Source organism: Macaca fascicularis, chromosome 2 (assembly GCF_037993035.2).
Source record: "Macaca fascicularis isolate 582-1 chromosome 2, T2T-MFA8v1.1".
NCBI lineage: Eukaryota > Metazoa > Chordata > Mammalia > Primates > Cercopithecidae > Macaca > Macaca fascicularis.
Window position 1 is genome coordinate 74,899,262 of NC_088376.1, and position 27,199 is coordinate 74,926,460.

General features: G+C 35.4%; 1 long non-coding RNA gene across 1 annotated transcript in view; it reads left to right on the forward strand.

Annotated features, from left to right (window-relative positions):
- The window catches only part of LOC123571703 (uncharacterized), a 50,996-nt gene extending 25,504 nt beyond the window's left edge, over positions 1-25,492 (forward strand). The window contains exons 2-3 of the long non-coding RNA XR_006695922.2: positions 920-1,118; positions 24,418-25,492. This is a non-coding gene — a long non-coding RNA (uncharacterized lncRNA). The remainder of the gene's footprint in view (positions 1-919; positions 1,119-24,417) is intronic.
- The last annotated feature ends 1,707 nt before the right edge of the window (positions 25,493-27,199 follow it).

Sequence of the window (27,199 nt, forward strand, 5' to 3'; positions counted from 1 at the left end):
ATTAAAACTGGAGTCAGTGGACTGGGAGATGCAGACCCACCCTCAATCTGGGTGAACACCATCTGATCAGCTACCAGAGTTGCTAAAACAGAGCAGGTAGAAGAAGGTGGAAGAAGAACTTGCTGAGTCTTCCAGCCTTCATCTTTCTCCCGTGCTGGATGCTTCCTGCCCCGGAACACTAGACTCCAAGTTCTTCAGTTTTTAAACTCTTGAACTTACACTAGTGGTTTGCCAGGGGCTCTCGGGTTTTTGGCAACAGACTGTAGGCAGCACTGTCGGCTCCCCTACTTTTGAGGCCTTGGGACTCAAACTGACTCACTACTGGCTTCCTTGCTCCATAACTTTCAGATGGCCTATCATGGCAAGTTCATTATATTGGACCTTTGTATCATGGAAAGGGCAGTAGTGTGTCATCATTGGAATAGGCAGTTACTCTGGGTATGGGTTTGCCTATCCTGAACACACTGTTTCTGACAAGAAGACCATCCATGCATTCATGGAATGCCTTATCTGCTATCATGGTATTCCACGCAGCATTGCCTATAACCAAGGCACTCACTCTACAGCTGAAGAAGTGCGGTAGTGGGCTCATGCTCATGGAATTCACTGATCTTACCATGTTCCCCATCATCCTGAAGCAGCTGGATTGACAGAACAATGGAATAGCCTTTTGAAGTCGCAATTACAATGTCCACTAGGTGACAATATTTTGTAGGGCTAGGGCAAAGTTCTCCAGGAATCTGTATATGCTCTGAATCAGCACATAATACATGGTTCTGTTTCTCCCATATCCAGGACTCATGGGCCCTGGAATCAAGGGGTGGAAGTTGAAGTGGCACCACTTACCATCACCCCCAGTGACCCACTAGCAAAATTCTTGCTTTCTCTTCCAGTGACATTATGTTCTTCTGGCCTACAGGTCTTAGTTCCTAAAGGAGGAATGCTGTCACCAGGAGACACAAAAATGGTTTCATTAAACTGGAAGTTAAGATTGTCACTTGGTTACTTTTTGCTCCTCCTACCTCTAAGACAATAGGCTAAGAAGAGAGTAACAGTGTTTGCTGGGGTGACTGACCTGGACTATCAAGAAGAAATCAGTCTACTACTCCACAATGGAGGTAAGAAAGAGTATGTCTGGAATATAGGAAATCCCTTAGGGTGTCTCTTACTATTACCATGCCCCTGTAATTAAGGTCAATGGGAAACTACAATAACCCAATCCAAGCAGGACTACAAATCGCTCATACCCTTAGGAAATGGAGGTTTGGGTCACTCTACCAAGTGAAAAACCATTACCCATTGAGGCAGTTGCTGAAGACAAAGGGAATACAGAATGGATAGTAAAAGAAGGTAGTCATCAATACTAGCTATGACCATGTGACCAGTTGCAGAAATGAGAACTGTAATTGTCAAGAATATTTCTTCTTATTTTGTTAAGAATATGTTTGCTCATGTATACTCTTGCACTAAGAAAATATCTTCATTTTATTTCATATCTTTTTCCTTTATTATGTGACATAAGATTTATTAACTTCATGTCAGCATTTAAGTATTGTTAACTTTATGTAATATCATTTAAGTTAAAGATTAGTGTGCTTCCAGTTGTATGAAGGACAGCTGTACCATGCTAGAAGAAATGACTTTATTACTTCTTTATTTGAAGATTATGTATGATTTCAGGAGATGTGTATGGGTTCAAGTTGACAAGGGCTGGATCTGTGATGGTTAACACTGAGTGTTGAGCCTATTGGATTGAGGATGCAAAGTATTGTTTCTGGATGTGTCTGTGAGGGTGTTGCCAAAGAAGATTAACATTGGAGTGAGTGGACTGGGAGAGACATACCCGCCTTCAATCTGGGTGGGCACCATCTAATCAGTTGCCAGGGCAGCCAGAATAAAGCAGGCAGAGGAAGGTGGAAGAACTTGCTGAGTCTTCCAACCTTCATCTTTCTCCCGTGCTGGGTGCTTCCCACCCTGGAACATCACATTCCAAATTCTTCAGATTTTGGACTCTTGGACTTACACTGGTGGTTTTCTAGGGGCTCTCGGGCCTTTGGACACAGACTGTAGGCTGCACTGTCGGCTTCCCTACTTTTGAGGTCTTGGGACTGGGACTGACCCACTACTGGCATCCTTGCTCCTCAACTTGCAGATGGCCTATCGTGGGACTTTACCTTGTGATTGTGTGAGTCAGTTCTCCGTAATAAACTCTCTTTCATGTTTACCTATATCCTATTTGTTCTATTCATCTGGAGAACCCTGACAGTATGTATATTAAAAATTATATATGAACTATTCATTTATAACATATATATGTTTTCCAGTACTTTCCAGAGTAGAGGAAAAAACCTCTATCCTGTTTTGCCATCAGTTCTACCACTTATGCCTATTATACCTAAATAATTCTTTAAAATGTCTCATCTTCTTATAGTATTTTTTCTTGTTGCATAGTATTTGGCAGAAACGAATCTCATTAATTTTACCTATACTTTACTATATCAAAGTGGTTTCAAATTTTACATGGATTTATTTATTTTTAATTGTATTTTTTTAAATAAATTATTCTCCCTACTGTGTGTGTGTGTGTGTATTTTAAAACCACATACAGAAGTTAGGTTATCTAAATTTCATTACTTGTTTTTTCTTAACTATAGCTGAAATATATATGCATGTATAGGTGTATGTGTATATATATTTCATTTTACATATCACTATGGGAACGTATAGTGCTAAGAGCTTAATGTCCTACTATATATTTACTATAGAAATATGAACAGAGCAAAAATATTTTAGTATTTTCTTTTTAAGGTTTACTTTCTTAAAAAAAAACACAATCTAACTCGTTTGTTGCATGCATATCTCAGAAACAAATTATATTAGATTTTTAGAAAGATTAAGCAAAAAAAAAAAAATATAGTCATGTGCCACAAAATGATGTTTTGGTAAACAATAGACCAAATATATGACTATGGGCTCATGAAATTATAATGGATCTCAAAAATCCTTGACACTTAGTGAAATCACAGCTGTCTTAATGTTTTATCACAAAATACATTACTCACATGTTTATAGTGATGCTGGTGTAAACAAACTTTCTGTACGCCAATCACATAAAAACATAGCACATACAATGATGTACAGTACACACTATTTGATGATAATACTAAAACTACTGTGACACTGGTTAATTCACTTATTACACTACACTTTTAATCATTATTTTAGAGAGTACTCTCCAAGAGAATAGAGTACCACTAGCCTAGGAAAAGATCAAAATTTGAAATTTAAGGTATAGTTTCTACTGAATGCATATCATCTTTGTACCAGCAAAAAACTGAAAAATGGTAAGTCAAACTGTTGCAAGTTGGTGACTGTAAGCATGTGTGTTCCTGTGCATAAAAATATATGTATAGGATACTTACAAGTATATAGACATGTAAAATTTTTTTCTAATAATGATCAAAATCTGGGCTAGAAATCATATCTCCTGGGTGTCATTTTCACCATTTGAAAATTGAGTAATTGAAAATTATCAAATATTTGTGTATGTAAATATCTTTTTTCTTAATTTTTGCCATATGTATAAATACATAGGTGTGTATATATTTTTAAATGAGGTAAATTTTACAGAATGGAATGCAGGGATATTAAGTGAAAAATTTGACAAGTTTTAACAGAGATTTCCATTCTCAAACCCAACTCCCAAAAAGACAGAGATTATTTTCACTTTTTCAGAAAATTCCCTTTACCCCTCTTGTCTCTTCTATAAGCATTCCTCCTGTAAGTAACAAATGTTATGCATTGTCTCAACATAAATTAGTCAGTTCTTAAATTTCACATGAGTAAAATTTTTTGTGTCTGACTTCTTTCACTGAGCATGATGTTTTAGAGATCCATCTATGTTGTTTGCAAAATTGTAATTGCCTGATGATTCCTTCCCTGCCCACTGCACAGAAATAATTAATTCACTGAGATCATGACATTGTAGTAACAAAAGAGTTTACTTGACATAAGGCTGGTCACGGGGAAGACAGATTTACTTCTCAAATCAATGTCTCTAAAGACTCTGAGGTTAGGGTTTTTAAAGGACAGTTTGTTGGGCATGTGACTAGGGAATAGGGAATGTTGATTGGTTGAGGATGAAATTATAGGGGTGTAAAAAACAGTCCTTGTGTGCTGCCTCAGACTCTAGGTGGGCCACTGAGCCACCTGAGTCAGTCCTGGGTCTGTGGAATCAGCCAGTGGTCAAAAATGCAAAAGTCTGAAAAGATATCTGAAAATGCCAATCTTAGGTTCTACAATAGTGTTATCTACAGCATTAACGGGGGAAGTTACAAATCTCATGACTTCTGGAACAATGGCTGGTTATCATTTAACAAAGCCTACATTTTATCAGAATTCAGATCCCTCTCATAACCCTAACCTTGTGGCCTTTCATTAGTTTTACAATGAAATTTTAATGAAATTTACAATGAAATTTGGGAAGGGCTATTATCATCCTTTGTTTCAGGTTAAACTATAAACTAAATTATCTAAAATTTAGCTCAGCCTATGCCCAGTAATGAACAAGGATATCTTGGAGGTTGGCCTCAAGATGGAGTCAACTATGTCATATTTCTTTTACTGTCATAAATTTGCAGAGGCCGTTTCAAAATCAGTAGTACTTCCTTTATTATTGCTAACTGGTATATCATTCTAAATTTAAAAAGTTTATTTACCCAATTTCCCATTAAAATGTATAGATTTTGTCACTTATAAATAGAGGTGAATAAATAGTTGCTACAGTTTTGAACAAGTATCTTTCGAACCTATGTTTCTGTTAGCTTTGGGTAAAGTCCTAGGAGAGGAATTGCTAGACCATTGATATTTATCTAACTTACAAGAAACTACTATTTTTCAAAGTGGTTGTACCATATTACACACCCATCAGAAATATCTGAAATTTACAGTTGTTCCATATGGTCACCAACATTTTATGTTGATAATCTCTTTAATCATAGTAATTCTAGAGACAGTAAAGTGGTATCACCTGGTTTAATTTGCATATATCTGATATTGAGCCCCTCTTCACATGCATTTGGTTATTGAAATGCATGCTTTTGTGAAGTTCCTATTATAAATTTAGATGGTCGATAACTTATATTTATATTTCTTGTATAAGTTGAATCTAATTTACTGGCATAAAGTTGCTTAAATATTTTCTTTTTATTTATAATACATATGAAATCTGCAATGATATCACTTCATTCATTCCTGAAATTCAAAATATATTTTCTCCTTTCTTTTGATTAATATTAAATTTTTAGCAATTTTATTAATCTTTTCAAATGACTGACTTAGACTACTTTAATTTTCTCTATTATTCATTTTCTATTTTATTGAGTTCATCTCTCATCTTTATCATTTACTTCTATATACATTGTTTGTGTCTAATTTGACCTTATTTTGTCATCTCCTTACGTTTGGTCTTTGACGTGGGGTCAAAATCATACAACATTTTTTAGTAAATTCCCTTTTATGAATATGTTCATGATATAGACCATCTATGATAGGCTTGGACTTTCTGACTTGTCCTAAACATCTTTCTTTTCAAACAACTGTTTATTTTACTTACTTTAGGATAGAAAATAAGTTAAATACGTAAAAACAAATCACTTATTTTAAATTTTTGTACTTTTTATAACAAACGTTTGAAGCTGTAAATTTCTTTTAAGTTACTGTTTTGTTTGACTCTACAATTATATTTGTTTGGCTTCAAATATTTTCTAATTTGCCCTTTGATCAATGGGTTAATTAATGTGTTGTTGAATTTTCATATATGTAGTGATTTTTTATATATCTTTATTGATTTCCAGTTTAATTCAGTTTTGGTCAGAGACCACATTCTGTAAGATTTTAATAATTTCAAAGTCATTGAGACTTACTTTATGGCCCAGAATATTTTATGTACATTTGTAAGTAGTGGCAAATCCATAAGCCTCTGCAGCACTTGATTCTTGCCTCCTCAAAGAAAATAATTCCTCTGAGGGACATAAGGCAGAGTCAGAGCCCAAGGCAAGTTTTAAAGAATGAGGGAAAATTTATTACAAACTTTTACAGTAAGGACAAAAGGAAGTAAAGTTCACTTTGAAGAGGCCCAAGCAGGTGACATGAGAGAACCAAGTGCACTGTTCGGCTTTTGACTTGGAATCAAAATTGTACAACACTTTTTAATAAATTCCCTTTCATTAATATTTTCACAATGTAGATGTTCTGTTGTATGCTTGAACATTCTGACTTGTCTTAAACATCTCTCTTTTCAAACAACTGTTTATTTTACTTATTTTAGGACAGGAATTTACCAAGTAAGATGTTTTTCTGTATAAAGTCTCTTTTTGGTAACCTTTCTTATCAAAAATACCTTTTTACCTTTATTACCTTTGAATTATACAAAAGTAATTATAGAATTAATTTAGAAAGTTATGGTTTGTTGCTATGTGAGTACTGTGAAGGGGGAGTAGATAAGGATAAGTTATCTGCATACTGCAGAAATTATCTGCCATCAAGAGATTGCTCAGTTAGATTTTATCGCTAGGGCTTGTCTGAATATGTGTGAACTATTTTTAAACCCCTGAGGTAGGACTCTCCAGTTTGAAGTTATTGGTTAAAGACTTAAGTAACTTTCCCAGGAGAAATAGGGTTATATTAGGGAAAGATGAATTCAGAGGTTGAGTAATATTAAGCAGACACCCATCCCAAAGTGTTGTAGGGTATTTAGGCATTACCAGGGACTGGTAGGAGAATGGTATTTGGTCCCCTAAGCAGTATGAAAGAGTGTGATTTTTTTTTTTTTTTTTTTTTTTGAGTTAGAAGGTGACATTTGCCCCAATCACCAGACATGATTTGGAGTAAAGCTGCTTAGAGAAGGAGATTAGCACAGAATAGGCAGCTCTTAACCTAAAAAGGGAAATGTATAATTTTACTTTCCACCTCCAGGGTTGCCCTTGGTTTTCTCCTGTTAATGGCAGTGTTTGATTTAGAAGCAAGCCAAAGCAGGAAGTCCCTTCAGCTCAAGGCCATTAGGAGTTGTGATTCTATCCCAGGGGCCTTCAACCCTCGGGGCAGTACCACTTCCAATTTCTGTGCTTGTAGCAGAGGGGGCAAGCTGTGCAGGGCTTTTTGCCATTTATCCCATTGGGACAGTTTGTCCTCCAGTGGCCTGGCTTCCCATACTAATGGCTGTTACCTGAAGGAGTGTTCTCAGGGCAACCTGGAGGGTGCTGGCAATCTTGTAAAGCAGCCAGTCAGGGAGTCTGCCTCTTGTCCCTATGTTTCTCTTTCTCCTTAGCCCTGCCCTCCTTGTCCCTATCTCAGTTAAATAACTGAGGAGCTTAATTTGAGAATTTCCTGTATAGGGGCACTGGGTTCTGAGACTGACTTTTGTAATTTTCTCCCAGTTCATTTTTAGGCCAAACCGTATTACAAAGAAATCCTAGCTTTTTGTTTTAAAGTTGCAGGAAACTGGCCGGGCGCAGTGGCTCACGCCTGTAATCCCAGCACTTTGGGAGGCCGAGGCGGGCAAATCACGAGGTCAGGAGATCGAGACCATCCTGGCTAACACAGTGAAACCCCGTCTCTACTAAAAATACAAAAAATTAGCCGGGCGTGGTGGCGGGCACCTGTGGTCCCAGATACTTGGGAGGCTGAGGCAGGAGAATGGCATGAACCTGGGAGGCGGAGCTTGCAGTGAGCCGAGATCTCACCACTGCACTCCAGCCTGGGTGACAGAGTGAGACTCTGTCTCAAAAAATAAAAATAAAAATAAAAAAAGTTTCAGGAAACTGAACTTTTCCAAGTTTTTGAGGATGCATCAAAGGGGTATGTTGTGTGGTATGAAGATGTGATTGCTCACCTGTGAAGACAGAACAGAGGAGAAATAAAAAGAAAAGAGAAGGTGTCCCCTCTTATTTCCCTGTTATTCTTTCCTGAACAGGGTGTCCCCATTCACCCTTAGGGTTCTGGAATGAACCAATCTCATTAGGCACCCTTAAGTTTGCTCCTATCTCATCAAGATTACCTGCTAGAGAAAAAGAGGTGATAGTGGAGTAAACAGGGAGCCCCCTATTCATCCTGGGGGTTTGAGAATGAACCGGTCCTACCAGGTACCCCAACCTTGCCTGCATCTCTGTTCTGATAGTAATCTATTCTCTGCCTGTAGCCTAGGATCAGCCTTCATCTCTGTCCAAAGCATACTTTTGTCTCTTGTCCTGTGGCCTTGGGCCAGCCTACATCCTTGTCTCCAGGACTTACAGTGACTCTCGCTTGAAGCATTCTAGCAACAAAATGATTACCTCTTTTCTCAGATTACCACATCTCATGTTCTCTAAGTAGATGAGAAGCCTGTTTTTCAGCTAACTGCCACAAGAAACTGGACTTCTCTCCCTTCGAATATGACCTTGAAGGTCTTGATGCATATTGAGAAGGGCTTGGAAGTGATTCGAGAAAAAGAGAAAAATTTCTATTTTGGCTTCCTCTTTCTCCTGGGGTAACATGCAGAACAAATGCTTAAACAGACAGGAAAATCTCCCTGCGGTAGAAGGAAGTGGGAGGAAGTGAGGGGAATATTTGGAAAGCCTTCATATGCTCTCAAAAAATGGCAACCCTTTTATTTGAAAGTGCAATGTTTATTTGCCCTCTTGACATAAAGGACGAACCTCTGGAACACTCAGGGCCTTGGATAAGGGTTCACAAATAGCAAAGGAACAAATTTTCTTCCTCACAAAGGGATGCTAATTCAAAAAAAAAAAAAAAACAAAAACAAAAACAAAAACAACTAGTTGATGGTTGCTTAAAGGGCCACAGAATGAGGTCTCATGCAGACAGACAAAATGCTTCAAAACCCATCAGAAAATTCAACCCTGGAGCGTAACAGAGATGAAAAGCTTATTGTAAGTCATAAGGAGCTGGCAGAATCGGGCTTCTGATTAGCGTCTGTCCTGGTAATGAGCCAACAGACATCTGCAAGGGAGCCCATTTCTTTGCTGCCATGCAAAGCAGCAAGTGCCACAGGTGCACGGATAACAAACAGTGAATGTGTGTTTAAGGCAGACAAGGAAGTAACCTGGTATGCAAAGTGAAAGCAGAGAAAAGGCACACGTGCCCATGAGGTAGTGTCCAGCAGTGTGCAAGCCCATTTCGGGTTACATACAGAAACAAACAGGAGGGTAGGCAGTGCAGGTTTTGGGGAAAGAGCCAAATGCAGTTGAAAAAGCAGAGGAAAACCTAGGCATTGCATGGTCTTAGGCTCCCTTGATTTTACCATGGGGCAGGCTGTCCTCACGTGCAGTGATGCATGAGCAGTGTGTCTACTGAAGCTGTGTGCATGTTTATTAGAGGTATTTTTTCACTTACCAGGCAAGTGTTCCTAGGGGAAGGTAATTTACCAGTTAAACTGCCATTTTGCCTCTCAGTCCACATGCTTGAGCCCACTCAACTCCTGAGATCTCTCTAGGAACCGGCTGATCACCAGCTTCAGGTGTTTTCTATTTGTTGGGAGCATGCCTTTTCCTGGCACCAGCTGTGACTATTAGTTTAGAGAGAGAGTTTAACAATTTCCTGACCATCACCTGATGGTCGTCTGATATTCCTTGGCAGGGGCGCGCTCCTGCCTTGCTCATATCTGCCTGGCTACCTCCTCTCACACACTGAAAAGAAATTCCTGTTGGATCTTTCTGGTTCTGTCAAACTTCATTTTATTCCTTGTTAGGGAAGGCCTATTTTGCTTTATATATTGGACTTAGATTGTGGTAATTACTCTAGGTGCTTTATTTGCTCTAAAGGCTTGCCCCTTCTGGGATCTCACCAAGGACTCAGTGAGGTTTCTTCACTCTGGATGGATCATAAATCTAATGTTTCACCATACTACACAATCTTTCCTAGCCCCATTCATCTTTTAGTTTTGTAGCAGGTAATCTTGCAAAGTGTGACCATAAGTTGACAAGACCTTGGTTAAACACCTGTGGTGAATCTTCTTTCAGACTCCCTTATACCACACAATTCTTCCTTTTCAGAACAACTGTCTTTAAAATTCTTGTCAATTTAGCAGTCTGCAACTCCAGTATTTGTATTCTCTGCTCAGTGAAACCACAGTTCTGATTGGATTTCATCTTCATGAACATTTGCATAAAAATGTCTCCAGGTAGAAACGTCTTGATATCATGGCACTGCCCTCATGTGTTTCTCTTCTTTTCAGTATTATAAGCATGAGTGGTCTGTTGGTCAGGGCCTAAAAACTGTTACCTGATATATTTTGTACCATTTTATCATAGTTTTTGATGAAAGGATAAATCGGGTTTCAGTTGATCTGTTATAGCTGGAAGTAAAAATCCAACTACAGTCAAGTGCAGTGGCTCATGACTGTAATCCCAGCACTTTGGGAGGCCGAGGTGGGCGGATCGCTTGAGGTCAGGGTTTCGAGACCAGTCTGGCCAATATGGTGAAACTCCGTCTCTACTAAAAACCTAAAAATTAGCTGGGCATGGTGGTGCGCACCTATAATCTAAGCAACCTGGGAGGCTGAGGCAGAAGAATCACTTGAACCCGGGAGGCAGAGGTTGCAGTGAGCCGAGATCTCACCATTACACTCCAGCCAGGGCGACACAGCAAGACTCTCACAAACTAATAATAATAGTAATAGTAATAATAATAATAAATACAATAAAATAAAATACAACTACACCTTTGGAATATAGTTGAGGAAACACAGAATAATCAAATTGCTATCTCTTTTATTATAGGATTTGACGTTATATAATAATAAAGCTATGTGTGGCCCTTTAGTAGGAAAGAAGTAGATATGATTATGGACAGTCAGGTAATCCTTATGAGCACAATTTTCCCACTCTATAAAACACAGATCCTAATACAAATGTTTCAAATATATTACCAGTTTTTAATAAAATACCATTTGTAAAGTATCTGCCATATTGGAAGTACATAGATTTTAATATTTTCTCTAATTTAAAAAGTATATAAATATAAGTGATTACAAATATTGAAAAGATTAGTTGCACAGATGTCTCTGTTTTCCCTCAGGTTTATTATTTTTGTTTAATTTCACCAAAAATAATTCGTTGGTTATGAGCACAAGAAATTAAAACTGATGAAACTGAGCAGCTTCCTCATCACGGTGGTCATGTGGCCCTGAAAGTATTTTCAAAACAGGGTTATGTGTCAACCAATATAATCTCTTTTTTCATTTTTTAAAATCTCTCTCTCTAATTCAATGTTACACATTTATTAGTCCTTGAAAACCCAGTCATTCTACTTGCCTCATTTTTTTTTCTGCTTCACATACATTTCAAAGTTTTCCTTGTACCACTCAATCATCAATGCTACTCTGCAAATTTATTTCTTAGCCGAACACTTTGGAAATTGTGTACAGCTCCTTAGTGTGTTTTTTATATAGCAAAGAGCATAATCTGCATCCATGCCCTTTTATTCAAAACATTTAATCCTAGAAATCTTTGGTTTTCTTGACCTCCTTCCCTTTGTTCTCCTTCCCTGTAATCTTTTCAAATAAATCCTTTTTCCGTTCTTTTCATTTTATAAGTCTATAAGCACATTATCTTGAGAAAATTTTAGTGTCCTTTAAAGTAACTTTACTCTCTTTTTAACTCTCATAATTTTCAAAGAAGGAATCAAAGAGGGAGATAAACAAGGATTTGCTTCACTTTGTATTTAGTAAGTGAGGTACACTACAGGTAGTAACACTACATGCCTGATTGGTAGTTTGGTTGTCAGAGGAAGACAGGGCTAAGGGGCAATTTATCAGAGCATCTGTAGCACTCCGTCAATGGGAATTATTTCATAACATTTCAGCAAGAATTTTTATCAACTCAGTAAAAGATACATTTAATAGAAAAGCAAGAAAGAATGGCTGGTTAACTTTCTGTTTAAATAAAAAGCCATGTGACTATTATTGCCTATTTTTGGCCTTCTGGTTAGCGCCTGATGTTCACTGTTTACCTAACTCATAAAAAGTAGAGGGATTCTTGACCTGCTACGTCCACATTTGTTGGGCATCAGTATGAATTACAGTCATTCTATATCCTGCTTGTCAGAAGTAGTCTTAACCTAGAGCCTCCTGATGCAATTCCAATTTTGAAGACAGATTTTTTGTTTGTTATTGTAGGTTTTGTTTTTTGTTTTTGTTTTTTGGTTTTTTTTTAAAGAACCAAACTGAGAGGAAAAGAAAAAAAAAATCTTAATATAGAGAATAGTAGTCTCAATTTCTAGGTTTTCTTTATATTACTTAATAAATAAGTATACTCAAAGTGTATTAAATGTGTTCAAGAATTGTTTTATTATTATAGTAGATAGGAAACCAGAACTGACTGCCCTTAGAGATGTTATAAAATAAATACGATGGAAACATATTATTAACTGCTGGCCAAATACCTTTGCTTGGGGAAGGCTATGCAACTAAGGCCTACCTCTCTTTTATAAAAAGGGAGATTAGTGAAAACTGAGGGTTGTTAAATAGATCTTAGTGACAAAGTGAGAATCTTCTCATGATGCAATCAGAAAGATTGAAGCCAAATTGAAAAGAAAATCATTTTCTCCCCATGTAATACAAGGTAATTTAAAGCTGTGTCTTTAATACTTAAAATCATCTCTATACCAATAGTAGTACATGTCACGCATATTTTGGAGATTGGCAGAAGAAAAACCCTCTTAATCTTAGCATATAGATATATCATAGCTGTTTTAAAGTCCCCTGCATTTTTCATCTTTTCTAATCATTGAACACAAAACATTATTCACTTAATATGGAGGGCTAATAAAAATGTCAGTATCCCTTGAAATATTTACTAATTATGGTCACTATCAGTCATTTTTTTTTCTTGTATTTATGGTTTCTATCATGGTAAATAACTATATTTAGTTTTAAGAGTCCTAAAAAATTAATCATGCTTAATCAGTATGAGAGGTCTGAACAAATTGCAATCTTTTCCAGAACTAAAGCAAATATCTAACTAGGGAGAACAGCAAATGTTTTAAAGAGCCAAGTTTTTAAAAGAGAAACTAGTCCTCAGTCATATAGCTCACATTCATTTTCTTTAACTGAATCTCTTAGTAAATCTGTAGCTTCCTGAAGGCAATTCTGATTGTCCTGAATATTTATATTATGCTACGAAAGTCATATTTATACTCATACACAGACACTCACACATCCTCACCCACACTTACACAAATACACAAATAGAGCCATGGGCGGAGTCCAAACTACATCAGAAGGGAAACAGGAGACTGAAAACAGAAAATAGACACAAAGTGAGAAGAAAAGATGTTTCACAGCCTAAGGACTTAAATAAAAAAAAAAAATCTCTGAAGTCACAATTCCAATAGAGCCCACAGAAACCCTCTTTCCTTGCAATACTGTTTATTACAGCACACGTTTTTCTCTTAGGTCCACTGCAATAGACAAGGCCTTCGGCATACTCAGAAACATCTCAATTTCTGAAAACAGGCTCAGGCTCAAATTCAGACTTGCTTATAGACAGAAACTCACAATATGATTTGAAAAGTATTCTGAAAAAGTCCTTTACCCACAATAAATATCGATCGTTTCTTATGCATGTGTATGCAGATTTTTGCAAGATATTTCAATCTGGAAGGCAACTCTTTAAATTTATCTACCTAGTAAACTCCTACTTAGCTTTAATGCCAGTCCAACTATTTCCCTTATAATAATCTTTAAGCTTAAATTTGTTTTGCTTGTGCTCACACATCCCTATTCTTTAGGCTTTATTACTTTTATGTATTTTACTTCATTGCCTCCCTCACTATCCTAGATTTTGAATCAGCTCCTGATAGTTTCAAGTATCAGCTTGGCTTTTTAATTAGTTTAGAGACTTAAGGAAGGCTCAAAAATATTTTAAACTTATCTTTTAAAAGTGTAATACCTTAAATTAAAATAAATTAAACAAAATAAAATAAAAATATTATGATCTGTATTTTTCTGATATTTAAATAAACATATATTACATATATATGTGTGTGTATATATAAAATATATACATATATAAAATGTCCAGCACATACTTGAAACTCAAAACATGATGGTGAGTAGTGTTATTATTTTTTGTAACTTTACTATAGAAAAAAGTTCAAATCATATTCTTTTTTTTTTTTTTTTTTTTTTTTTGAGAGGGACTCTCGCTCTGTTGCCCAGGCTGGAATGCAGTGTCGAGATCTCGGCTCACTGCAAGCTCTGCCTCCAGAGATCATGCCATTCTCCTGCCTCAGCCTCCCGAGTAGCTGGGATTACAGGCGCCCGCCAACACGCCTGGCTAATTTTTTTGTTTGTTTGTTTGTTTTTGTATTTTAAGGAGAGACGGGGTTTCACCGTGTTAGCCAGGATGTTCTTGATCTCTTGACCTCATGATCCGCCCATCTCAGCCTCCCAAAGTGCTGGGATTACAGGAGTGAGCCACTGCGCCCAGACACAAATCTTATTCTTAAGAGCTATAAAAGAAGTGTGTACTATGCATTTATATATATAACATAGGTTATATATCTTGCTATGCTTTAAATGTTCATGTCCCTCCAAAATTTATGTTTTGAAACCTACACACCAAGGTGATGGAATTAGAAAGTGGGACTTTTGGGAGATGATTAGGTCATGAAGGCTCTGTCTTCATGAATAAGATGAATATGCTTATCAAAGGGGCTGCAAAGTCATGCATAGTTCATCCAAGTATGTAAATGGCTTGCAGACCCACTGTTTGATCATATACTTACTAGATATGTTTGATATATTCCATTTCCTTAGTATATTCTTCTTTACATTACGTTCATAGATCCTTTTGTATGGGTTTCTTTATTAATCTACTTTAGCAGCTTACAATGTGACTGTAATTTTGCATATTTAATTATTATAATTAAGTTCTGGAGCTATGATTATCTAGATTAGCATCAGTCTCACTCTTTTCTTTCAGTATCTGTCTTCCTTCACCCTTAATCAAGAATATCTGGGTCTTATTCAGTTTGAAAGAGTTTAGACCTGCTTCCAAACACTAGATACGCATAAAAATAGAAAATGAATTTATCCACAGTATTAAACTTTTTTCCTGGAAAGAAGTGTATATTGACAAAAATATAATCAGATTATTAAAGCAAGAAGACAAGAGATAAAAATATTCAACACTAAGTGTTTTTTGACTTCCAAAATAAATACAATTGAAATGCAATTCCCTTCTTTTTTTCTGTATCACTCCTGTTGTTACCAACTGATATTTGCTTGCTTGTACAAACCAGAGAAGTTGTGTATGTTACTGCAAATCAAGTAGCTATGCCAATGTTAGGTAACATTTTGTCTTCATCTTTCAGAGAAGGATGCGGGAATGTCACCCATATATAAATAAGTACCTTTATAGATAAACATAAGCATATAAAACATTTTATTTCCATTCCTGAACACAATGCCTGGAAGGTTTTAAGTGCTAATTAAGCTATATAAATATTTCTTAATTTATTCTATATCTATTTCCTTGTATTTTAATAGGTAATAGGTTCCATCAATTTTAGCTATATTCTCAACTCAAATTTATAAAACATACACTTCTTTCCAGAAACTATCCTAAGTACTTTACATATATTTTCTCCTGTTATCTGTATATCAATTCTATGAAGTGAATATTATCTCCATTTAACAGGAAACTGAATCTTAAAAGGTATACCTGAATTGCTCATAATATCTAATGGAACCAGGATTTGAATTCATTTCTCTCTACATCTGGAAGCAAAATTATTAGCCAGCATGCTAATAATACTAACTCTCTGCTAATTAAAATGCAAATATTCCTGGATTAATAACACAATAAATCCTGTAACATTAATGTAAAATGTGTTTCGTAGATAATTTTCCTCTAATGTAACAAATTATACATTAGAAAGACATGATATGAAAGCAAAGGATGCATTTAAATATTAGAACAGGTGATACAGGGGAGGAAGTGTGCTATACTCAGCCAATCTGACCTTTATTTTCTACTTTATTATTCTGCTTTGCCTAAGATATTAATATTCAATCAGTTTAGAAATTAACATATTTAGAAAAGAAGTACTTTCACAGTTTTATTGTATGACATGCATCTGACACATAAACACAGATACAAGAATGTGTCAAGCTTGCATGCAGACGTAGTATAGAGGAATTAAAGTGTTACAGATTACTAGTTTTAATCTGTTTTTTTCTAACAGTTTTGCATTATATAAAATAAGAAAATTTAAAATTCTGATGGAATATTTTTCATCCAAATTATATAGGAAATATTAAGATAAAATTGTATAAATCTAGTATATTTGATTTCTACCAGTTAATTTATATATCTAGAGATCAATCTGTATTTAACTGGAAGCCCTCCACACCAGAGGCCACCAAGGATTATACATGCATTTTAACTTTTTAAAAATGGAATTTGAAAAATCACTCAAGGTTGTTTATATCATGTAATACATGTTTGCAATAACAAACTAACAATGGGAGATAAGAGCATAAGTGTAAAGCCACTTAATATTTTAAACAGAAAAATCAATCAGGTATAATTTTCATTAATATAGCACATAGGTACTTAAACTATTTTAGAAGTAAAAAACATTATTTATGCCCATTGCTTATATTTTCATATATACATATTGTGATGGGTTTCTATATATTTAACATTTCTCCCAGTATGAAAGGACAACAGAAATAAGGCCCACTTCATAAATGTGCTTAATGCTTACAGGTAATGATACTTCAGTAAACTTTAAAATTTGAATGTTATCTGGGAACATCTTGAAAATAGGGATTCTGCCATGTCCATCTTTGAATATTCAGTGCTTTGCAAAATGCTTGACTTATAATAGCTGGTGATGATATTCAGAATTAGGTTTCCAACTAATATTTCTTAATATTTCAACTACATTTAGACATTCATTTAAATATTTCATATTTTGCTATCACATTCAACAGTTACATGTATATAGTGTCCAACCTACCTTTGTGATGATCTAAGTAATAAATTTTAATCTCAGAATTGACTATGAGCACTTAATCTAATCTTTGATATGCAATTTATGTAGATCCTGATATTTCTGTCTTACATTGTTATCAATCTATTTATAATATAAAAATTTTCATGGCATTTTATCAAAATATTGTTACTCCTCCTTAGATACTATTAGACACAACTTCTAACTCAGTCTGCCTGTGTTTATCAATTCAAATTTTGTAAAGTAGAATCTCTGGACGAATTCAGCATATTTTGCAAGTGCACTTCTGGACCAGTGACCAGACTCTGAATTAATTATGTATGGTTAAGATGTTTACCCTTGATCCAAAAAGGTCTGATTCAGTGGATGATGGCATCACATGGTGAAATAAATGACTGAAAAAGGACAAGAATGTGTTGATTAGTTTGTCAGCCCAGCAGACATGGAGATTGGCATTAATATAACCATTTCTATTGGTTATATTAATGCCAATATAATAATTAATATAACCAAGCTTTTCTGTTCTTTATGTTTATTTTGTGAGACTAGGTCTCCCTCTTTTGCCCAGGCTGGAGTATAGTGGTGTGATCATTGCTCACTGTAACCTCAAACTCCTGGGCTCAAGCAACCCTCTTGCCTCAACTTACTGCAAGCTAGGACTACAGGCATGCTATGGTGCAATAGCTAATTTTTCTTCTTTTTTAAAAAAATTATAACTTTTTACTGTTTTTATTTATTTATTTATTTATTTTTTTGATGGAGTCTGCTTCTGTCACCTAGGCTGGAGTGCAGTGGCGTGATCTCAGCTCACTGCAACCTTTGGCTCACTGCAACCTCCACCTCCCGGGTCCAAGCAGTTCTCATGCCTCAGCCTCCTGAGTAGCTGGGATTACAGGAGCGTGCCACTGCATCTGGCTAATTTTTGTATTTTTAGTAGAGATGGCATTTCACCATGTTGGCCAGGCTGGTCTCGAACTTCTGACCTCAGGTGATCCGCCCACCTCGGGCTCCCAAGTGCTGGGATTACAGGTGTGAGCCACTGCACTCGGCGTGTTTTATTCTCTGAAGATTTTACTCCAAATTTCTCTGTTGATAGGCACCTTAGGTTTTGTCCTTGAATGTACATTATTTTTCTTTGATTTCCCTCAAGACATAATAATTCTTATGAAATCATTTATCACATATTTTATGTATAGTTCTTAAGTCTGTAATTTTGGCTTCAACCATGCTCTGAAATGTTAAATCTGTTTTTCCAACCACCTACTTGCTTTATGTGCTTGAATGTCCACTAGATTTATGTACATTTGTTCAAAAACAAACATATTATTAATAGCCACTAAATTAATGTCCTCTTCTGGAATTGATATTTTCACTACTGGAATGACAATTCTCTTAATTGCCAAGATTTGTCCTTGGATTACCCTTTCATTCTTTTGTCCTTTATCCTCCACATTTAGTCAATTGCTGAGTACTATGTAGTCTGCCTCCACATTATTTCCTGTATCACCTTTTATGTATTTTCACGTTCAGTGCGTGGGTTATGCCTTTATTATTACTCTTAGCTAGACTAAAATATTCAACAGTGTTCCACTCTACATTATGTATCACTCTCTGATTAAACCTCCCACAGAATTGTAGTTTTATCAGTCCCAATTTCAGTCAAGACTCAGGACAAATAAATGGCACTCTCAAAGTTGTGAATTTTAAGGGAGTTTCATACTAAGATTTAAAAAGGTATTGGTCAAGTGAAGAAAAAACACAAGGGATAATACTATACCCAGGGGTTTATATCTCACTGTTTTTTTTTCCATTCTTATAGCTGAAGGAGATAAAAAAGAAATTGATTATTAGAATCTAATGATACAAAAGGCTGTGTGCAAAGGGCACCTGTCATGAGGGAGGTAGCAAGCCCAGCAAGAAGGGAATCTACGTATGTAAACCACTTCACTCTCCTTCTATCCTCCAGATGGCCTGTGACAGCTTCTGATTGGGCAAACCGAACTGGAAGCCCAAAGCCAGGTGGTTGCATGAATATGGTGCAGATAGGTGGGCTTCCCAGGGTAAGCAGTGGAAGGTATATTTGAAGGGGGAAGTAGAGAACAATGCAGCTACCTTAAACATCCACTAACCTGCTGTTCCCTTCTAAAAGAAGCAGAATGCATTTAAAACCTTTTCCTGAATGACCTATATCTTTGCCATTAGGCTTACTGGTCAAGCTGACCTACAGAATCAGTCGTTGCATTTTCGTTACATTATCTGACTTGTTCTTTGTTGAAATACATTCGTTCTTCCCTTGTCACATCTCCTATCACCTTAAAAAATATGTAGATTTTAATCCTTGCATCACCATTTCTCATATACATTTATTTTCCACTATATATATATAGAAAGCATAATTTTAATTTTTATCAATCCAACTTCTGTCTAATTGGACACTTACTTTTTATTCCTCTTTGCACTTTGTGGTTGGCAGAATTCTTCAGTTCCCCAAAAGACTCCACCTTACCCCGATGTGCATGCCCTGTATAATCCTCTTACTCTTAACTGTAGCAAGACCAGTGTATATGATGGAATATAATTCCTAGGATGATGCTATCTTACATGACAAAGAGATTTTTCAGATACAGTCAGTTAACTTTGATGTCATAAAAATGGAGAAACTGAGTGGACATAACATAATTAGATGTACCCTTAAAAGATACTGGACACTTTCTTAGAAAGGGGATGTAAATCATGAGAGATTATCCTGGCAGCTGGAAGGAATAGAATGCCAGATTATGGAGAGGGCCACATACAGGAACCAGTGGACAGCCTAGAGAAGGTCAACACTGCTCCCCGTTGATAACCAGCAAGAAAGCAAGGACCTCTGTCTCATAATTAGAAAGAATTAAATTCTGCCAATAATTAGTGAGCTTGGAATAGGACCTTGAGCCTCCACTGTGGTGGCAGCCTTGGCCAGCATGTGGCCTTTGGGCTGATGATACCCTGAGCCAAAGATCCAGCTAACCTATACCCAGAATCTGACCCATGGACACCATGAAATAATACATTTTTGTTGTTTTAAACTACTGAGTTTGTGGTAATACATTACACAACAATGCAAAACTAATATATACTTCAAGCATGTAAGTATCTAACTCAACTTTCTAAACTTAAAACTTACTTGAAAGCTATGGTTGTCTTCTCCTTCTAGAAGACAGAATACCCTCTCAAATTATAATTAAAACCATGCTCTTATAACAAGTCAGTTACAGAGTGTAGGTGAAAATTCGTGTCTTATGACTTGCCACATAGAGCAGCCTTTCCACCTCCATTCTCTAATTGTTCTCCTGATGAGAACAATTAATCTAAATAGACATATGGAGACCCATTAGTTATCTAGGTGGGTTCAAAATATTAGATAATGGAGATAATCTAGAATAGATAATAGTAACTCTCTTTTCAAGGTACCAAAGGGTAGTCTGGGTTTAAAAAAATAATGATTTTATACATATAAAGGAGCATCAGTTTGATTTTGTTTTTTTAAAATGTAAATATTAGTTTTGCTGCTGAAAATAAATTTTTTTACTAAGCAAAAAGATAGCTCAAGCTTATAAAGGATGAAAATATTAAAAAGCAGTTTTTCATTCAGAGCCCTCAAAAAAGAATGATGTTAGATTTGATAGTATTGAATGGTCAAGATAAGATGCCTCAAAAAAACACTGAATCAAGAGGAGACTTGACGGGAAAGGAAGGAGGTAGCACTTCAGAAGATGAATGATTTTAAAGAGAGCATTTTCTTCCTTTAAATGGAGTTAGAAAACAGAAGGCAGATGCTGTCTGATTATCTCAGATTCTGCTAAAGTGGATGTCATTTGTTATTCCAATTTACAGAAACTGCACAAAGCAGTCATAACCAGAGCACATTCTCTTTCCCTGCAACACGTTAATCATCATTACATCTTTTTCTGATCACTCCAGAAAGAAAAGTTGCAGATGTTCAGGGAATGGGTCACACACAATTCTTGAGATTAGTGCTCTTTCCTGCAGATGAAGTGAACAGAAATGAAATTTTATAATTTCAAAAATCAAATTTGAAGCTGTATCTATTTTTGTGTTAATCACATTTTAGTAAGACAAATAAATAGGAGGGAAATAATTTTGTCTTTTGTTTTCTGCTTTTTCTCAGGGTACTTAAATTTTGAGACAAATACAATGAGACAAGATCACTTTTGTTCTAGTATTGTTTTTGAACTCTTTAATAAAGGAATATATTAAGTTTGTACTCTAATTCACTGTGGTATTTTAGGAAATCATTTTTATAACTCAGTATGATTCTGAAACCCAGGTTTACAGTTGACTTGAGAATACATTGGAAAATTAGTATATTAATTCACTTACTTTGCTTTTATATGTTATCTGTTCTCTGTTGATGCTCACTACGAAAATTGAAATTTATAAAAACATAAAGGATAGATTTGTAATGGGTGGGACAGACACTGCATTCAGAACTGAATTCTGAAATAATGTGGGACAGAAAGATAGGGAATGTGAAATGTTGGTGTATTAGTCTGTTCTCACGCTGCTGGTAAACACATACCCAAAATTGGGTAATTTATAAAGGAAAGAGGTTTAATTGGCTCAGTAACATGGTTGGGGAAGTCTCAGGAAACTTACAATCATAGCAGAAGGGGAAGGAAACACATCCTTCTTTACACGGTAGCAGGAAGGAGAATTGGGTGCTGAGCAAAGGGGGAAAAGCCTGTCATAAAGTCATCAGATCTCCTGAGAACACACTCTCTATCATGAGAAGAGCAGCATGGGGGTAAGAGCCCCATGATTCAATTACCTCCCACTGGGTCCCTGTCATGACACGTAGGGATTATGGGAGCTAAAATAAAAGATGATATTTGGGTGAGGACACAGCCAAACCATATCAATTGGTATTTTTAGATTCAAAGGGATTAAGGGAAGTTAAAAAGTTATTCATATTTGTAGGTAGAAAAATATCCCAGAAGGATAATTATCCTTTTATTACAGTCTAAATAACTTTATTTTGTTTATTTATTTAAATAGAGATAGGGTCTTACTATGTTGCCAAGACTAGTCTCAAACTCCTGGCCTTAAGTGATCTTCCCACCTAGGCTTTCCAAAGTGCTGGGATTATAGGTGTGAGCTACCATGCCTGGCCCTTAAAAAATTTTGTGTTAAAAATATTAAATCTCTTTGGGAATCTATTTCACTAGAGTTAATATTTATTTATTGGCTGGGCACAGTGACTTACGCCTATAATCCCAGCACTTTAGGAGGCTGAGATGGGTGGATCACGATGTCAGGAGTTTGAGACCAGCCTGACCAACATGGTGAAACCCCGTCTCTACTGAAAGTACAAAAACTAGCCGGGCATTATGGTGGATGCCTGTAATCCCAGATACTCAGGAGGCTGAGGCCAGAAAATTGCTTGAACCCAGGAGGCGGAGGTTTCAGTGAGCCGAGATTGCACCACTGCATTACAGCCTGGGCAACAGAGCGAGACTCTGTCTCAAAAAATAAATTAATTAATTAATTAATTAATTAAAATAAAATGCATTTGTTTTCTTTTCTATACTTGTCTCAATATATTCATTCAAATTTAATTTCTTAACAACCATTAAAAAAACTCAGTCTTTAATAATACAAATTGAAATAATTATTTAGTTTTCTTTACAGAAATAATGTATAAGAAACAAACAACAAAAGTTTTCAGGGGTAACTTTCATGATAATTTCTTCTTAACAAACCTAGTAAGCATATTATATCTACAGCACTATATAGGCACTATGGAACAAATGAACTTCTTCCCTATAATCGAAGGCCTAGAAGAGGAAATGCATATGTAATTTCACGGTTGTGCAAGGTAGCATAAAACAAATGCATAATTAGTTTTCAAAGAGGTGCACAATGTGATAAGGGAATAATTAACTGCAATTAAAGTTAAAAAAAAGTCTTTATAAAACATTGTATAAACACATTCCAATTAAAAACATAAACAGATATTTAAATATATTCACATATATGGACATATTGTATTATTAACTTTGCCTTTCAGCCCACAGAGAGAATGCATAATGAAGTGTCTGTTCAAAGTTGAAAGTAGCAACAGAGAGTAGAGGTCAGATTTGACCCTTCATATGTTACATCAGACTCACTTCTTCCACAACTGTCCTATAACTTAATTAAAATGAAATCAGGAATATCCTTGGAAGTATCCGAAGTACTGGAATAAATGTTAAAAACAGCCAAGTAGGTAAAAGGACAAGGAGAAAAGCCAGGTTCATCAAAAAGTAAGTGTTGTAAATGAGGCCAATGTCTGGGATGTGTTAGGAGAGATGGAATAGAAGAATATGGAAACTTGTGAAAGAAGTGACCTATATCTAATGCATCTAATGAATTTGTAGTATGATTGCCTCTAACCAGTTTTTACACTGTGTAGAAATAGTACCCAGACTATTAGAAGAAGTAAGTGGCATAACATCGCCTTTTACACACTTAGAGCATAGGAGTACTTTAAAGTAGAGCAGACAATAGCATTGTCACTGGAGAAATTAGATGTTTGTGTTTTTTTGGTAAAACAAAATGAAACAGAGGTGACACAATAATCATAATTGCCAATCTAAGGAGAAAGGGAGTAGGTTGAAAGGAAGAGAACCCATCCTGAAACAAATATTATCTGATTCTCATGAGAACTAGGAGAAAATGTTTTGGATAGAAACAAAGAGAATTAGAATTATTTAGAAATCAATAAAAGCTGAGAAGTATTGGGGTAGATACTATATATATACACACACACACACATACACTTACACACACACACACATATATATACACACATACCTATATAAAATAGCATATATAGTGCTATTCTACTAATGTTTATAGGCATACACAAAGGTTGATATGTAATACAATGATTGCATTTATTTTTCTTTATTTCCCTACACTCAACAAATGACACAAAAATTAGGAGTTTTTAAAAACTATTTTAAAAACAGATTATAGAAAAAAGAATACAGAAATAGTTTCTCAAGCCACAATACATATACCTTAACATCAAGTTGAAAAAAGAAAAAATTGGTATCAAGAAACTTAGTGTGGAAAAGATTGTGAGCTGCCTTCCAGTGATCCACACTGTCCTTTGCATAGAGTGGCGTCGTTTCTGTAAAGTGCCTGTGAATCTGGGGATATATTTCCTAGCACTCTTGCACTATGAGAGGGCCACCAAATCGTTTCTTGCCAGTGGAATGTGAGCTAAAGTAATATATGTCACTTTTGCATTAAAGCTGATTATTTTTTGTTGGTGTGAGTTTGTTTTCTGTTTTAGTTTTTATAGAAGCAGTCTTGACTTCCGCATCTTTTTTTTCTCTCCTTTTTTCCGTTCAGATGCAGAGGATTCATGAAATGGATACCATAGGATGGAAAGAATTCCTTAGTTACCTCATGAGAGGAAGTTGATCTCCAAACAGCAACACTTTCAATGGACTGTTACGTGAGCACTTCTCTTGTGTAAAATATCTCTAAAATTTAGGAATTTTTTTTATTAAGACGGCTAGTATTATCCTTGTGGATATCTTGGATATATATTTTTTCTTTTTACCATGAACCAAAAATAAAACAATAATAATTCAAGGTTAAATGCAGTAGGTATAAGCAAAAAGCTATTTTGAAATTTAAATTTACTGCCTACAGCAAGGATTGGCAAACCTTTGGTTAATGGGATATCCAGTAAGTGTTTCAGGATTTACAGGGCCTTATACCTATGACAAATCTACTCAGTTCTGCCATGGAAAGACAAAAGAAGTCATAGGTGAAGACAAAAGAAGTCATAGGTGAAGCATAAACAAATGAAAGTGGCTGTGTTGCAATAACATGTTATTTACAAAAAGAAGTTATTGGCCTGAGGTATGGTTTGCTGATCCCAGGCTTGGTTTTGGCACTCTGTTCTCAGTTGGTGGTGGCAAATTAAACTGCAAGAATAGCTAAACGGCATAATTAAACTATGAGATATATAGTAGTTGAAGAAAAAAGCCATACACTTAAAACCATGAAGTGCATTCCTGTGCTTAGAGATTTTCTTTTTCTTTTTCTATTTTGGTTTTTTTTTTGTTTTTTTGTTTTCTGTTTTTTTGTTTGTTTGTTTTTTGTTTTTGTTTTTGTTTTTGTTTTTAAAGACAGAATCTTGCTTTGTCACCAGGCTGGAGTGCAGTGGTGCAATCTCAGCTCACTGTAACCTCTGCCTCCCACGTTCAAGCAATTCCCCTGCCTCAGCCTCCCACGTAGCTGTGACTACAAGGGCACTCCACCATGCCCAGCTAATTTGTTTTTGTATTTTACTAGAGATGAGTTTACACAATGTTGGCCAGGATGGTCTTGAGATTTTCTTTAATATTATTATTGTTTTTTCAATAAAGCTTCTCTACTTCCTCAATGATTGAAAATACAGCTCATAGATAAAATGTAGACAGTATTTATTGATTTTTAGTTTACACTTATTTTATTTTTAAAAATCAAGATCATTCACAAAAAAATGGTAGTATTCTGTACTTATTTTTACAACATCATTTTCATCATGCTATATAACATTTGAACAGAAAAGAATGACAGGGTGGCAGCTCACTTTTATTGTATGTTATTATAAACATATTATCTGACTGAAATTGTCAAAATAAAGTTAAGATGCATATGGTCGGGGGAAATGGGGTGATGTCGAAGTCATTCCACTGTGGTATCTGCATTTTCATCATATTTTCTTTACAATTTCTCTCAATAATCTAGTTTCACATAATTAAAATAACACTCATTTCTATAAATAATGAAAAGAAGAGACAGAACTCATCTATATGATGAATTGCAGAGCACCTACATCTGGGCTCCATACCAGTTTATGTTATCAACATAAAAGTTGATAATATTAATTGACTTCAAGACAAAAAAAAAAAAAAGAAGAAACAGTGTTATTTGTTCTCCTTTCAATATCAAAATTAATTTTAAAAAGTCTTCAATTGAATATGTTTCAGTACTTGTAGTAATTGCTAATGAATAAAAATAATATTCATTCAGAACATTCTCAAAAACAAAACAAAGTTCAGTTCTTTCTTCAGGCCTAGCTTCAAATGTTGCAAGTCTCAATGTTATTCTTTGACACCCCACCCTACCCCCAAATAATGTGAAAAGAAAGAAATACAGTATGTAGCCAGTATGATTTATCTATGGATTGATTTATTTGTTTGTTTATTTTGACATCCTCATGAAAATATTAAGATGAAAGGTAAAGGAGGCAAATTTTGCTTCTGAAAATATTGGTTTGCAATGTATCGACAACTGATGATGCTCTGTATCTCCTTCCTGTGCATCCTCAAAAATCAACTATTGTCTAAATAGTTCATGAAATCCTTCATAACTATTTGGGCTCAAATATATGTCATTGAAGCCCTCCAAAATCATTGTCTAAACCACTTATTTTATTAAGTAGTATGTAGTCAAGAATTTTTTGTGCAATGTAAATATATATATATATTATATTGAAGTAAATGCTTTAATTCTTAGAAATCATTTTGTGTTCAGATTAACTCAACTCAAATATATATATATATATATGTATATATGTTTGAAAGCCAACAAGAAAGCCAGTTTAGTAAAGACAAAGATTTTGCGTTTGAGAATAATTGTAGGTATTACACCTATAATTCCAGAACTTTTGGAGGCCAAGGCAGGAGAATTGCTTGAGCCTACGAGTTTGAGACCAGCCTGGGCAAATAGTAAGACCCCCATCTCTACAAAAATAGAATACAAAATTAGCCAGGCACGGTGGCACATGCCTGTGGTCCCAGCTACCTAGGAGGCTGATGAGGGAAGGTTGCTTGAGCCTGGGAGGTGGAGTCTGCAGTGAGCCCTGATTGTGTCACTGCATTCCAGCCTAGTTAACAAAGTGAGAGCCTGTCTCAAAAAAAAAAAATAAATAAATAAATAAAAATAAAAATTGAAAGGCTCCATTTTAAATTACGGTAATAGAAATGTTGTAGAGTTCTCAGTATGAGAATGATATAATTGAGTCAAGGTATTAATTTGATTATATATGGATAATGGAGAAATTATATATGGGGAATGGAAAGAATATGGATTATATATATAATATATTTATATATATATATTATATATATATATC